Raw genomic sequence first — 12,605 nt, forward strand, 5'->3', positions numbered from 1 at the left:
CTCTTCTCTCTTCTTAATGTAGTCTGCCAGAAATTACCAACGAGAAAGTGGAGAGTTTAATTCCAGAGACGAAGACTATGGACGAACAGCAAGCAGCGATTTCAGATCAGGGAAAGTAAAACAGACTAAGAAAAGGTATGTATTCTGTATTTCGCTTTTTTAGCCTATAGTACCTGCATTTAAATTGTCTTTAAAATATTGACACACGCACTGTTTTGCTAAATCATATACAAACTGTTTTAACGGGATGGATATATTGTTGATGTGTTATAGAAACAGTCGTATTTACAAAATGCTTCAGACGACTTTAGAAATATAGTCTTTTGATAGCATAATTTAAACTGGTCAGTACATAGGACATATAGGTATTTATAATAACCTATAAATATATTTTACATTTGTTTTCATTCTGTAAGCTCGCTGCTGAAAGTAAATAAAATGTTTTATAGTGGAAAATTAAGTTATTTGTTTTTCTAACTGATCACTATTATTTATCACATATGATTTTGGCTCAGTTTGGGCGACAAGATCGATTATGTGAGCTGTCAATTTGGCCAGCCATCGCTGCAGTCTATATTTATTTATAAGCGTTGGTAGATTTTCCCCTATAGCCAAAGTTGACGTGTCGTATCCAGTCCAGTTCTTCAGTCAGTGTCTTCATTCAGTCGAGCCTTTTCAGGCTTAAATTATTTTAGCTAGGAAATGCTGTAATAAATAAAACTAGCCTAAATGCACGGTCGTGTATGTCAATAAAATACGCTAACAGAATATTTTACTAACGTAATATTATTTAATAAACAGTATAACGTTAAATAATGTTACGTTATCAAACCTCTTGTAATGTTTTGATGTCTGTGAAACCTTGTCTTACCACAGTAATTTACAAGGGTTGTAACTGTAACGCTCTCATTGTAAAACATTAACTGGTGTTCATAAAACGAGTTTATGTATGCTAATGAAGAGTGACAAATTCGTCAAGCGTTCATTTAATAGCCGAGTTGCTGTGTTATTTTTCTTTATCATTTGAGACGAGACGACGCACCGGTCGCCCGGGATCGTCTTCCTTCCATTCATTACTTTTGATTTAAAGTTTTGAGGCCACTAGATGGCTCTATCGAGCAATATGACAGCCTTATTGAGATGTTCAGAGCCCTAGTGCATAACCAAACAGATGCAGTCCTGTAAATATAGAAATATAGCCGGTTCAGATGATATAGTGGAGTCATTTTTTATTTCCAGCAGCAATATCAGGGACAATATTCTTTCATACAGACAAGAACAGCTTTATATAAAATATAATTGGTTGGGCCTTCAGTGTTTATTATCATACCTCACTGTGCGCTGTTTTGTGGGACATTGTTTTGCATTTGACAGTGTTTATTTTGTAACTTTATTTCTGAAATGTTTGTCTGAGCTTCCCACATTGTAAGGCAGTTAAATGTTTTGTAGCATCAATACTATTGACTTTCTCAATGCAAACTTACATTATATAGATGACTAGATAAGATGCATATATCTGTTATTGACATGAAAATCCGAAGCTTTTTTTCAAAGTGGGGTCTTGTTGCATGTGCAGCAAATGTGTGCACAGTTTTGTCTGACTCACATTTTTTTCTCCGTCTGTCTGGCATATCTAGGGCTGCATGTTGGTTAGTCGACTTGCCTAGACTGCATTACAGCCATCTGTCAAAAAGTCATAAATGTGCTTTGCCAATATAGTAATGCAGCTTTTGTTTCCAGTCTTGAGCTTTTAGTCTAATTAAACAGCAGTCTTGTTGAGAAGATATTCATTATTTGGCTGCTATTTATTCTGCCCAATTATTCTTTCACGACAAGCTAAAAAAAGCCATTGTTGTGTTTAGTTTTTTCCCCTCGTGCATGAATATATATTTATATATCTTGAGTCATTTCCGGCACTGCGTTTGCTAATAGGTTTAAAAGGTGAAAAGGTGCAAAACTTTGTTTCACCCATTACAATATTTAGTTATTATGTAAATGCAAACACTACTATTTGACCAGAGGCTCATTGATAATACAATACTACCCCAGCAATATCTAAATAAATGATGCACGATTTGCGATTTAGCGCAAATATGAAAATAATGAGAATGTCTGATGATGCTGACTGCTTGTACCTATTACCTCTGGTTCAATATGACCTTGATGTGTTATGTTTTGAGTCCCGGGACGTTGTTGTCAGGCCTAACCTTCTGTGTGACTGAGCATGCATGTGTGAGAGAGGGACAGGAGGCTCAACAACGAGAGACTGAGCGCTGCTTTGTGCAGCACCACTGGCCTGTGAGCTCTGATTCGTCCTGACAGCACTTAATGACAGGGAAGCGGGGCATTTTTGGTTTAATTTTCTGAGCTGGTTTGCAAAGTGAAGCTTGAACCAAGGGCAAAAGCAAATCTTTGGATCTTTCCCCTGCTATGTCATTGCCTGTAGAGTTAACAGTTTACAGTCTAGTAAACCCTTTCAGCTGGAAATCCTGATGTTTGCTTCAATCAATAGTCTTAATTAGTGCTGATTAATGAAGGAACGCTGGCTGTGCATTGCTAATAGCTGTTTGAATTCCCAAGGACGACGTGTTTCAACTTTTTGCTTTGCCCGGCATTTTTAATTTTGAATCAAATTTAAATTTTATGACGTGCTTTTGTACGTTTCTGAACTATTTAGACCTGATGATTTTCAAATTGCAGATGAGATTTGTTTTAATTGGTTAGGTGCTGGTGAATTGAGGCATAGGAGTAGATTCAAATTAGCATTCTGTGGACTCGGATCAATGCAGAAAATGAGCTGCATCCTTTTGTTTTCGTATTCAGATTTCAAAGGCTTGTTTATTTTTATTCAGTCTGGTTAAATGTAATCACAACGACATAAATTTAACATTAGCATCACAAGCTGTTTCAGCTTTATGTCAGTTTCAGCCATTGCATGGAACTTGTTATAGGGGATTTAGATGCTAATATAATCTAGTAGATTTAAGATTCATGGCAAATCCATTAAAGACGGATGTTTTATGTGTGTAAAGGTAATCATCAGTGGTTGGCAAATTGCTATAGAAACTGAATGAAATGTCCTTGTTTTGTTGAGAACCTCATCAGAGTCTATGCTTAGTTTCCATTTCCTTTGGTACCAGTTTGCATTTTCATGTCAATTTTGTACCTTAATTGTTATGACTGAGACTGACACAAACAGGGATATGGAGTCTTGAATAGATGAAGTGGTGGTTGGATTGTAGAAATATGCATTACAGAAATGTACCGATTGCGGAAGGCTTGAGATGGATTGTTTGTGGCCCTGTGTTTGATTGTACGTGATGTCATAAATTATATAAAATCTTTTTTAGTGTTTTGCTGCTCTTCAGATTTATCTCTTTCTGTCCTAGGGGCTCACTTTACAAGAGCGATTGATGAAGCTACATAGCGCTTTTCCCCAAGAAAATGTTTTGTCTTTGCTAAAACAGAATTTACAACTTTAGTAACATCAGGTTGTTTCATTAACTGTTACTTATTCTGGACTATATTTTTTGTATTAATTTTTAATGATATAAAACAGTCAGTTTGCTGTTAACATTAATTTCTAGAAAATCACATATATTAGTGTTTTAAACTATTTATATTCTTTGGTAATAGGCTTTTAAAGTACCAAGGCTCATGTAAAATTAACAGAAAATAAAACGGCTCATATAATATTTACTTTAAACATTGGATGTTGAACATAATCTGAAGGTTAAGCACATCCTTTCACTTATATTAACATAAAATACAACTTTTGGGCCCCATTTTACCCTATTTGTGAAAAATGCCAAACAAAAAAAAAGCTCTTTTTAAAATTGAGACTGTAAGAATATGCAGTGTTGGGGGTAATGGATAACAAGTAACGTGAGTTAAGTGGTCGACTAGTAGTCGTTCATTTTATGCATTAGTCAACTATTAGTCACACATTTATTAATAAACCAATAATGAGCCTGTAATTGCCTACATAGCCTAATAAGCGCTCAAGCGCATCGCATGGAAAAAAATCTTGCCACAAGGCACCAGCAGATATAATAATTATGAATGTGTCAGGGAAAAACAGCAGGGAGATTGCATTGACATTTTAATATTTTATTGATAAACTACTGCTTTCTTTGTTTCTGCTTAATAGATAAAGTGACACTGACTCGTCATCTTCGCAGTAGATGTGCCTGTATGCAAGTTTCAGACAGATTATATAATCTGAGAATATATATCTTTAGATATATTTTTTAATGTCTGTAATGCAAGTATTCTCAGAGTTCTGTGCTCAAATTCACAGAGACAAAGATGGAAAAATGCGCATTCTGTTTGGTTTCATTATTTTACAAAAGAGCAACATTTCGTTGTAATTGTGAGTGCACACAAATAAACCTAGAGTTTTTACAGATTCAATATGTATTACCCTTATCTGTATCTCTTATCCATCACAGACTGCGTGACTTCGCCACTTCCTGTGGAATTAAAAAAAAAAAAAACTAAGCAACTAATTAAAAAAAAAACTAAGTGACTAATAGAATTTTGATCAACCAAGCCTCTTCTGGTTGACAAATGGTTAGTCGACTATTAGGGGCAGCCCTAGTAATCAGGTTACTTTTTCCAAGCAACTAGTAAAGTAACGCATTACTTTTAAATGAACAAAGAGTTATTTTTTCTAATAAATAAAGCCAATTACTTTGTTTTCCCATTTATTGTCCGAGAACTTTCCTGTTCCCATGCCGAGAGAAATCCAGAGTCAAAAGCGTTGTGTGTGCTGTATAAACATGATGCTAGTGTAGTACTACACTAAATGTGAACATGCATTTACTCATCTCACTTGCACAAAAACAGATTCAGTATTCCTCAAAATTAATTAAAACAGTGAAATGCAAACTCAGAATAGGAGATATATCCTTTATGTATTTAACCAATTACTTAATGTAATTAACCAATGTCTTTGCCGCCAACCTTTGATGATCTAATTAAACCATACTAATAAGCAAAAATGCTATAACACAAAACTTCTGTTTTTTCTGCGGAAAAGTGTTTGCATTTCTGTTTCCTATTTTCTATGCAATCCAGAATGCCTGAGGCTTATTCATTTCACTTTTGGTAAAATGCCAAAAATAGAACTTTTTTACATTATATTATACTTTTTTTTAGAAGCAAGCAAGCTCAGCTCAGATGAGAAAAAGTAATGGAGAAGTAATGTAATGCATTACTTTCCATAAAGTAACTAAGGGTTTGTTCACACTTGTAGTTCGGTTAGTTTAGTTCATTTTGTTTGGACCAAAAAGGAAAATGATACATTTGGTCCTGGTCCGCTTAGTTTTCACACTGACATTTTTGACAGCGAACCTAAAGATACCTAAAGGCATAGTGATACGTTTACAACCTGATTGGTTGGGTTGAATAACGTACAGTCAAGCCCCAAATTATTAATACCCCTGGCAAATTCTGACTTAAAGTTACTTTTATTCAACCAGCAAGTTTTTTTTATTAGAAATGACACAGACGTCTCCCAGAAGATAATAAGACGATGTACAAGAGAAAAGTATTACTCATCTTTTATTTACATTTGAACAAAAAGTGGCATGTCCAAAATTATTCATACCCTTCTCAATATTCAATAGAAAAGCCTTTATTGGCTATTGCAGCAATCAAACGCTTCCTATAATTGCTGACCAGATTTTTGCATGTCTCCACTGGTATTTTTGCCCTTTCATCTTTAGCGATGAGCTCCAACTCTTTCAGGTTGGAGGGTCTCTTTGCCACCACCCTGATCTTTAGCTCCCTCCACAGATTCTCAATTGGATTTAAGTCAGGACTCTGGCTGGGCCACTGCAAAACGTTAATGTTTTTCTCTGTTAACCATTTATTCACCACTTTTGCTGTGTGTTTTGGGTCGTTGTCGTGCTGAAATATCCACTGGTGCCAAAGGCCAAGTTTCTCTGCAGACTGCCTGATGTTGTTGGTGAGAATTTGGATGTATTGCTCCTTTTTCATGGTGCTGTTTACTATGAATAGGTTCCCTGGTCCACTGGCTGAAAAACACCCCCAAAACATTAGGTTCCCACCACCATGTGTGACAGTGGGGATGGTGTTCTTAGGGTTTAAGGCTTCTCCTTTTTTATGCCAAACGAAGGCTACATGACTATTTGGAATGGTAACTTTGGATTTTCCCATAGACTGTGACAGTTTGCAAAGGGTATGAATAATTTTTGAAATGCCACTTTTTGTTCAAATGTGTTCAAATAAAAGCTGAGAAATATTTTTTTCCACAATGATGCCTCTTGTACATCGTCTTATTATCTTTTGGGAGAAGTCTGTGTCATTTCCGGCCAAAAAAAAACTTGCTGGTTGAATAAAAGTAACTTTAAGTCAGAATTTGCCAGGGGTATGAATAATTTTGGGCTTGACTGTATATTTTGTGACGGAACTCACCAAACATTTTGAATAAAAGGAAAAGGGGCGTTTGATCTAAAACGACACTACGGGTATATGACAAATGTATCATTTTCCTTTTTGGATGGACCAATTAAACCAAACATGACCAGTGTGAACACACCCTAAGTAACACAAGTAGTTACTTTTATAGGGAGTAATGCAATATTGTAATGTATTCATTTTAAAAGTAACTTTCCCCAACACTGAAAATATATATGTAGGTTTATTATTAAACAGACTGCCTTTGTAAACCATAAAACGATGGCTGAAACAGCAGTCAATTAAAATGAAAATGAATCATATTCTAAATTTGAATTGGCATATAAAATTACATTCGAGTTGTTCCTCTGTTGGAGTTTCTTATGAAAACAATCATCTCTTTTGTTCTACTTTAACATGGAATGAAATATTTTTTGTTGTAGTATTCAGTATCTAATTTGATTTAAAAAAAAAAAAACATCTATTTCTAGGTCAAACCTTGTAATAGAGGACTGACAGTTCTTTTACAGTGCATAATATAGTAACACTAGATGCTATGCAGTGGCACTGAAGACAGTGCTCAGTAGCGGAAACCTTCAATGGCATAGTAGGACCTGACCTTTATTGTGCAAATCAAGCTGATTTCTTAATGAGCTGCCCGATAGATGTTATTTTATCCAAAACATACTGAACATTATACACTGAACAAATACCCTGAGGTCATAGTGGGAGCATTAAGAAATGTTAATGAAAAATATAAAGCCATTAGCTGAACCTTCTTGGGTCAGCTTTTGCGCTGTAATTGAAAACCTTGATGTATGATTCTCGTTTCCTCTGATGGCATATACAGATCAAGGACAGCCACAGTTTTCTTGATAGTCTGTATCTTTCCTCATCTTTGTCTCCTGACCTTATTCTGTGTATTTTTTCACTGTGGACTACAATGTTGTCATCGCCTGTCTCTGTATGGCAAATTATATTCTTTCAATTAAGATCTTTGTGTCAGTACTTGGTCTCAGTCTCACAGATGTTTTCTCCACGTTAACTTAGAGGTTAGTGTTTACGTTTCCACTGGGAGGAAAATTCCCAAATCTAATTTGAACGAGGCATGCCAAACATGTCTTTAATTACAGAAAAGTATAGCGATAGAGTGCTTGGTAGGCTTTTATAAGGTGCTATCTGAATGTACAAAAAAGTCCACAGATGAAAAACAAAGACTGGAACATATTTTTTAAATGAAGTGAGGTGGTGGTTGTAATTGTACTTTGTTACAACATAAAGGCTTCTGTAGGGAACAAAACAGCTCGTATTTGCCTTGTTGACTACTCATTAATAACCAAACAATTCTTTTGTGCTGCATTTGTCCAACAGAACACTTGAAAGAGGAAGATTGTTTAGACAACTCTCTGGGGACTTTTTCTTTGCAAAGACATTAGTGTCAAATAAAGTCAGCTATTCGCAGGGAGACTATGTGTTAAATAGAAGTGAGGGATACAAGGGCAAACTAGCTTCTAAATTATCAAGTACTTTATAATTTATAAATAAATGTAACCAGGCAAGACATGAAAAAGATTTTGTTTTGAGGATGTGAAAATGTTCCAGTCCTATGAGTCTAGAGTCTGGTGAATGGAAAATTTGAATGTAGGGTTTTACAAAAAGTGCATACAAAATGCCAATCACATTTGTGGTCAGTAAAACTTTTTTTTTAATAATAAATGAATACTTTTATTCAACCAAGGATGTATTAAAGCAACAGCAAAGACAACTATAATGTGACAAAATATTTAATCAAATAAATGCTGTTCTTTTGAAGTTTGTATCACAGGATTATTGAACTGAGTTATTTTTGCTGCTTTATAGGCCTTGACAATTAAATACACACACTTGTATGTGTCAAAAAATGCATGAGATCCATCTATTCACACTGAGGACAACTAAGGCACTCATATGCAACTAATACAGAAAGTTCAAATGCTCACTGATGCACCAAAATGAAAAACCATGCATTAAGAGCTGGGGATGAAAACTTTGCCTAAATATAATTTTTTTTCATTTAGTACTACCCTTCAGAGGCTACATGAAGATAGTTACATGTTTTTTCCAGATGACAAAATAAGTTACATTGACCCTGATCTTCAAATTCAAAAAGCTTTCTCCCCCCAGCTCTTAATGCACCGTGTTTCCTTCTGGAGCATCAGTGAGTGTTTGAACCTTCTGTAATAGTTGCATACAAGTCCCTCAGTAGTCCACCGTGTGAAAAGGTGGATCGCAAAACCATAGTCATTGCTGGAAAGGGTACAAATACATAAAAATGATGGAAAATCAAAGTATTTGTTGGACCTGAAGGATTATTTTGAAGAACAGCAAGCAGTTTAACTGTTTAGGACAAACAAGGGACTCATGAATAACTATCACTAAACAAAAAACACATATGTGGATCATTTAGATACGAACATAGTATTAAGAATAAAGGGAATGTAAACTTTTGAACAGGGTCTTTTTTTTTTATAAATTCAACAATTATTTTCTCTTGTGGATAATATGTAAACATATTTTATGTGAAATATCTTATTCAGGTCAGTACTAAATAAAAATAGCATGCATTTTGTGTGATCCCACTTATTTTGGTAAAATAATTAACATTTTTAATGATTCTGAATAGGGGGTGTAAACTTTTGACCTCAACTGAATGTAGCATTTCTTATTTGTTTGTTCTGCTGTAGTTTTTTGGTCCTATTGCTTGTAATTAGTTTCTTATTCTTATTTAATCGCTTACTGTTTAGTTGTCCTCAGTGAGTATGAGTTTTATTTATTTATTTTTGTAATTTAGGCTATTATTAGTTTATTAATTATTAGATATTGACACTGGTGACAAGAATTATGACATTTCAATGGTAGCAAAAATAACTATGTTGTGATATTTGTGACCCCGGACCACAAAACCAGTCTTAAGTCGCTGGGGTATATTTGTAGCAATAGCCAAAAATACATAGTATGGGTCAAAATTATTGATTTTTCTTTTATGTCAAAAATCATTAGGAAATTAAGTAAAGATCATGTTCCATGAAGATTTTTTGTAAAATTCCTACTGTAAACCTATCCAAATGTAATTTTTGATTAGTAATATGCATTGTTAAGAACTTAATTTGGACAACTTTAAAGGTGATTTTCTCAGTATTTAGATTTTTTGCACCCTTAGATTTCAGATTTTCAAATAGATGTATCTCGGCCAAATATTGTCCTATTCTAACAAACCATACATCAATAGAAAGCTTATTTATTGAGCTTTCATATGATCTATATATCTCAGTTTTGTAAAATTTAACCTTATGACTGATTTTGTGGTCCAGGGTCACATTTATCGTTACCGTGGAATAAAATTACTCATATTGTGATATAAGATTTTAGTCATATGTATTCATCAAAGTGTATGAAAAATATATCATGGTCATGGCAAAACTTTTTCATCAAGTTTTTTGAGCACCAAATCAGCATATTAAAATGATTTCTGAATGTAAAATGATTACACTAAAGAGTGGAGTAATGGCTACTGAAAATTGAGCTTTGCCATGACAGGAATAAATTATTGTTTCACAATATTACTTATTTTCAATATTATATGTTTTTACTATATTTTTGATCAAATGAAGCCTTGGAAAGAGACTTTTTCTTCCCCAATAATATTACCAACCCAATCTTTTGAACTGTAGCGTAGTTTTCGTTCAACTAGCAGCCCTAAAAAGTTCCAGTGCTTCCTATGTCTAGCCAATCCCAGGACTAGAGGAAATGACAATACTAATACTTAATATGATGAATGCTGAAGATTTCACCAGATTGTAAGGAGACAATTCAGAGTGAAACAATCTTTCATGTCTTACTGCGGTTTTCACTACAGATGGCGAATGATAAGTCACACAATTGTAAGTTCTGGAGGCAACAAGAATAGAATCAAATAAAGATCAGCTGTGAGCATCTTTAAGCAAAGCTAATTAACAAGCACTGATGTGAGCTTATAGCAAGGCTCAATAGAGCTCGTCTCTCTGATGCCAACTCCACACCTCTTAGCTGCGGCTCTGGCGGGTCCTGAATAATGCACTCATCAGGTCTTTTCCCGGCGGTTGTAATGACAAGCAGCTCTCCCTCGAGAATCCACTGACTTTTTACAAATACTGCTGATGGTCCTGCTTACATCTGCCACTTATCTCAATCAGAGCGGTATTACCATAAAGACCAGCGCTCAGAGCCGCACAGCCTCTCTGACCCGCTGTCGTCACCCCGCGGGACGTCATCACAAAGCACGGAAACTAAACCGGCTCTGTTTTGTAATTGAAGTGGATAAGGGTCAACGTTTTTAATGCTGCATATAAATCTTTCCTTATATTGAAAGGTTACATTAATGCAGAATTGAGTAGCTCACAGAAACCAGGCCATCTGCTTGTTGGCTCCACTGAAGCTTTGGAGTTATAGCATCATTTTGGATCTGGATTGAGTTGGTTATTCATTAACATTACAGGCTTTCAGTTACGGCACCCATTATGAGCACTATAGCCCTAGGACTTCATTCAGCCTTTACTGTAAACCAAGAGTGCCCCTGAATTGTATATTATGGGAGTCATAATTTACCATTGCAATCCCAGAGAGTGTGTCCCCCATTAACTTTATGCTTTTTTGCTTCAAGCTATTCCTGTCCCAGCACTCACAATGGAGAGACCTAAACAAGCTCAGTGTACCATGGATCCGTCTTGTATTGTGAGACATCTTAATGGATGTACCGAGGGTGATGCTGGGTCTGTTCCTCGCTGTACTTTGTGTTCTAGTTGGTTTGCTCTTGGTCCTCCATTGACTGTAGCTCTCAGTTACTTTTGAGAGGTTTGTGTACAGCCGTTCTCGTACCACACTGATGGGTAAGCCTGTGTCTGAACTTATCATAATGTTTCTTTCTTTTTTTTACTCAGTGTGCTCTCTACTCAAGTATGGACAGCATGATTGGTAAATTACTATTCTCCGCACAGGCTCCGGGAGTCGTTAGAGTTGAACCTGCAGACGTCTCCATCACTCAGGAGAGAGGACATTAGCCATTCTGCGTGAGCCGCTTCGCTCCACACCCCGCAGGAAGCCTCTTTCTTTATTCTGTTAATATTTTCTCTGTGAAGTGGTAAAAGACTGCACATTGGCTGTTCATTTGACTGGAGTTCTCAAGCAGCGGGACCAGCGTTGAGTTTAATTTCCTCGTCTAAACCCTGCTGGGGCCCCGGGGCGGGATCACCTGGGTGGAAATTGCTTTTGGTGTTTCCTTCTGTCCTGTCCTAGGCCAGACAACTGTGCTCAGGGACATCTCAATTGAACTTGTAACGTAGAACAGCTCACTGTGTTTGATGACATCCAAAGGTCTGAGCAAAAAGGAAAGCACTTCTCCATTATTTCTAGAACTGGTGGTGCAACTCTCTTTCTTGAACTTTTAATGAAACAAGAGCTTGTTACAAAGGGCTGCTGCTAGCTTTTAATATTTCACGTACATTATAATGAGCGTGCCATACACACAATGAATGTGCATTTGCAGCCAATTACATCATCTTTAATGAAAATCTAACATTTGTTCTTACACAGCCAGAGAAGTGCTTTACATTCTTTTCACATGTGAGTCTCCATGTAAAAGCCTGCACAGGACATTTTTGCCTTTATATTTTGATATGCCAGAGGCAGTTGATTCTGAGAAATGACCTACTGTGACCTTTAATGGTATGTAGTGCCATGGGCATTTTCACAGCTTTGTTTTTCTTTCCTGCATTGCAATATGTGTATGTATGGGTGTGAGTTGACATATCCATTCCCTTACCAATCTCCAGAACATATGACAGGGGCATACAAGACAACCTTAAAGGGATAGTCTATCCAAAAACAAACATTCTGTCATCATTTACTCACCTTTGTGTCGTTCCAGACTAGGGCTGGGCGATAAAACGATAACGATATATATCGCGATAGACAAGAGATCGATATCAATAAAAATGTGTTCGATAAAACGTTCGATATTTTGTATTCTTCGTCGGCCCGCTCAGCCCCCCTTTAACGTTCAGTTCATAGCGCCAGATCACAATAGAAGTTAAGGTTATCTTTCCTACAGAACGGGTCCTTGTTGTTGTATTAAACAAACTAAATAGCCTTATGTTATTAATCTTATT

At 35.9% G+C, this 12,605-nt stretch overlaps 1 protein-coding gene across 1 annotated transcript in view; it reads left to right on the top strand.

The window, feature by feature from the left end:
• Positions 1-12,605, top strand: part of megf11 (multiple EGF-like-domains 11) — a 183,270-nt gene continuing 170,665 nt past the window's right edge. The window contains exon 1 of the mRNA XM_073850488.1: positions 1-135. The gene's annotated coding sequence lies outside the window, so the exon portion shown is untranslated. The remainder of the gene's footprint in view (positions 136-12,605) is intronic.

This window comes from Garra rufa, chromosome 11 (genome assembly GCF_049309525.1).
Source record: "Garra rufa chromosome 11, GarRuf1.0, whole genome shotgun sequence".
Lineage (NCBI taxonomy): Eukaryota > Metazoa > Chordata > Actinopteri > Cypriniformes > Cyprinidae > Garra > Garra rufa.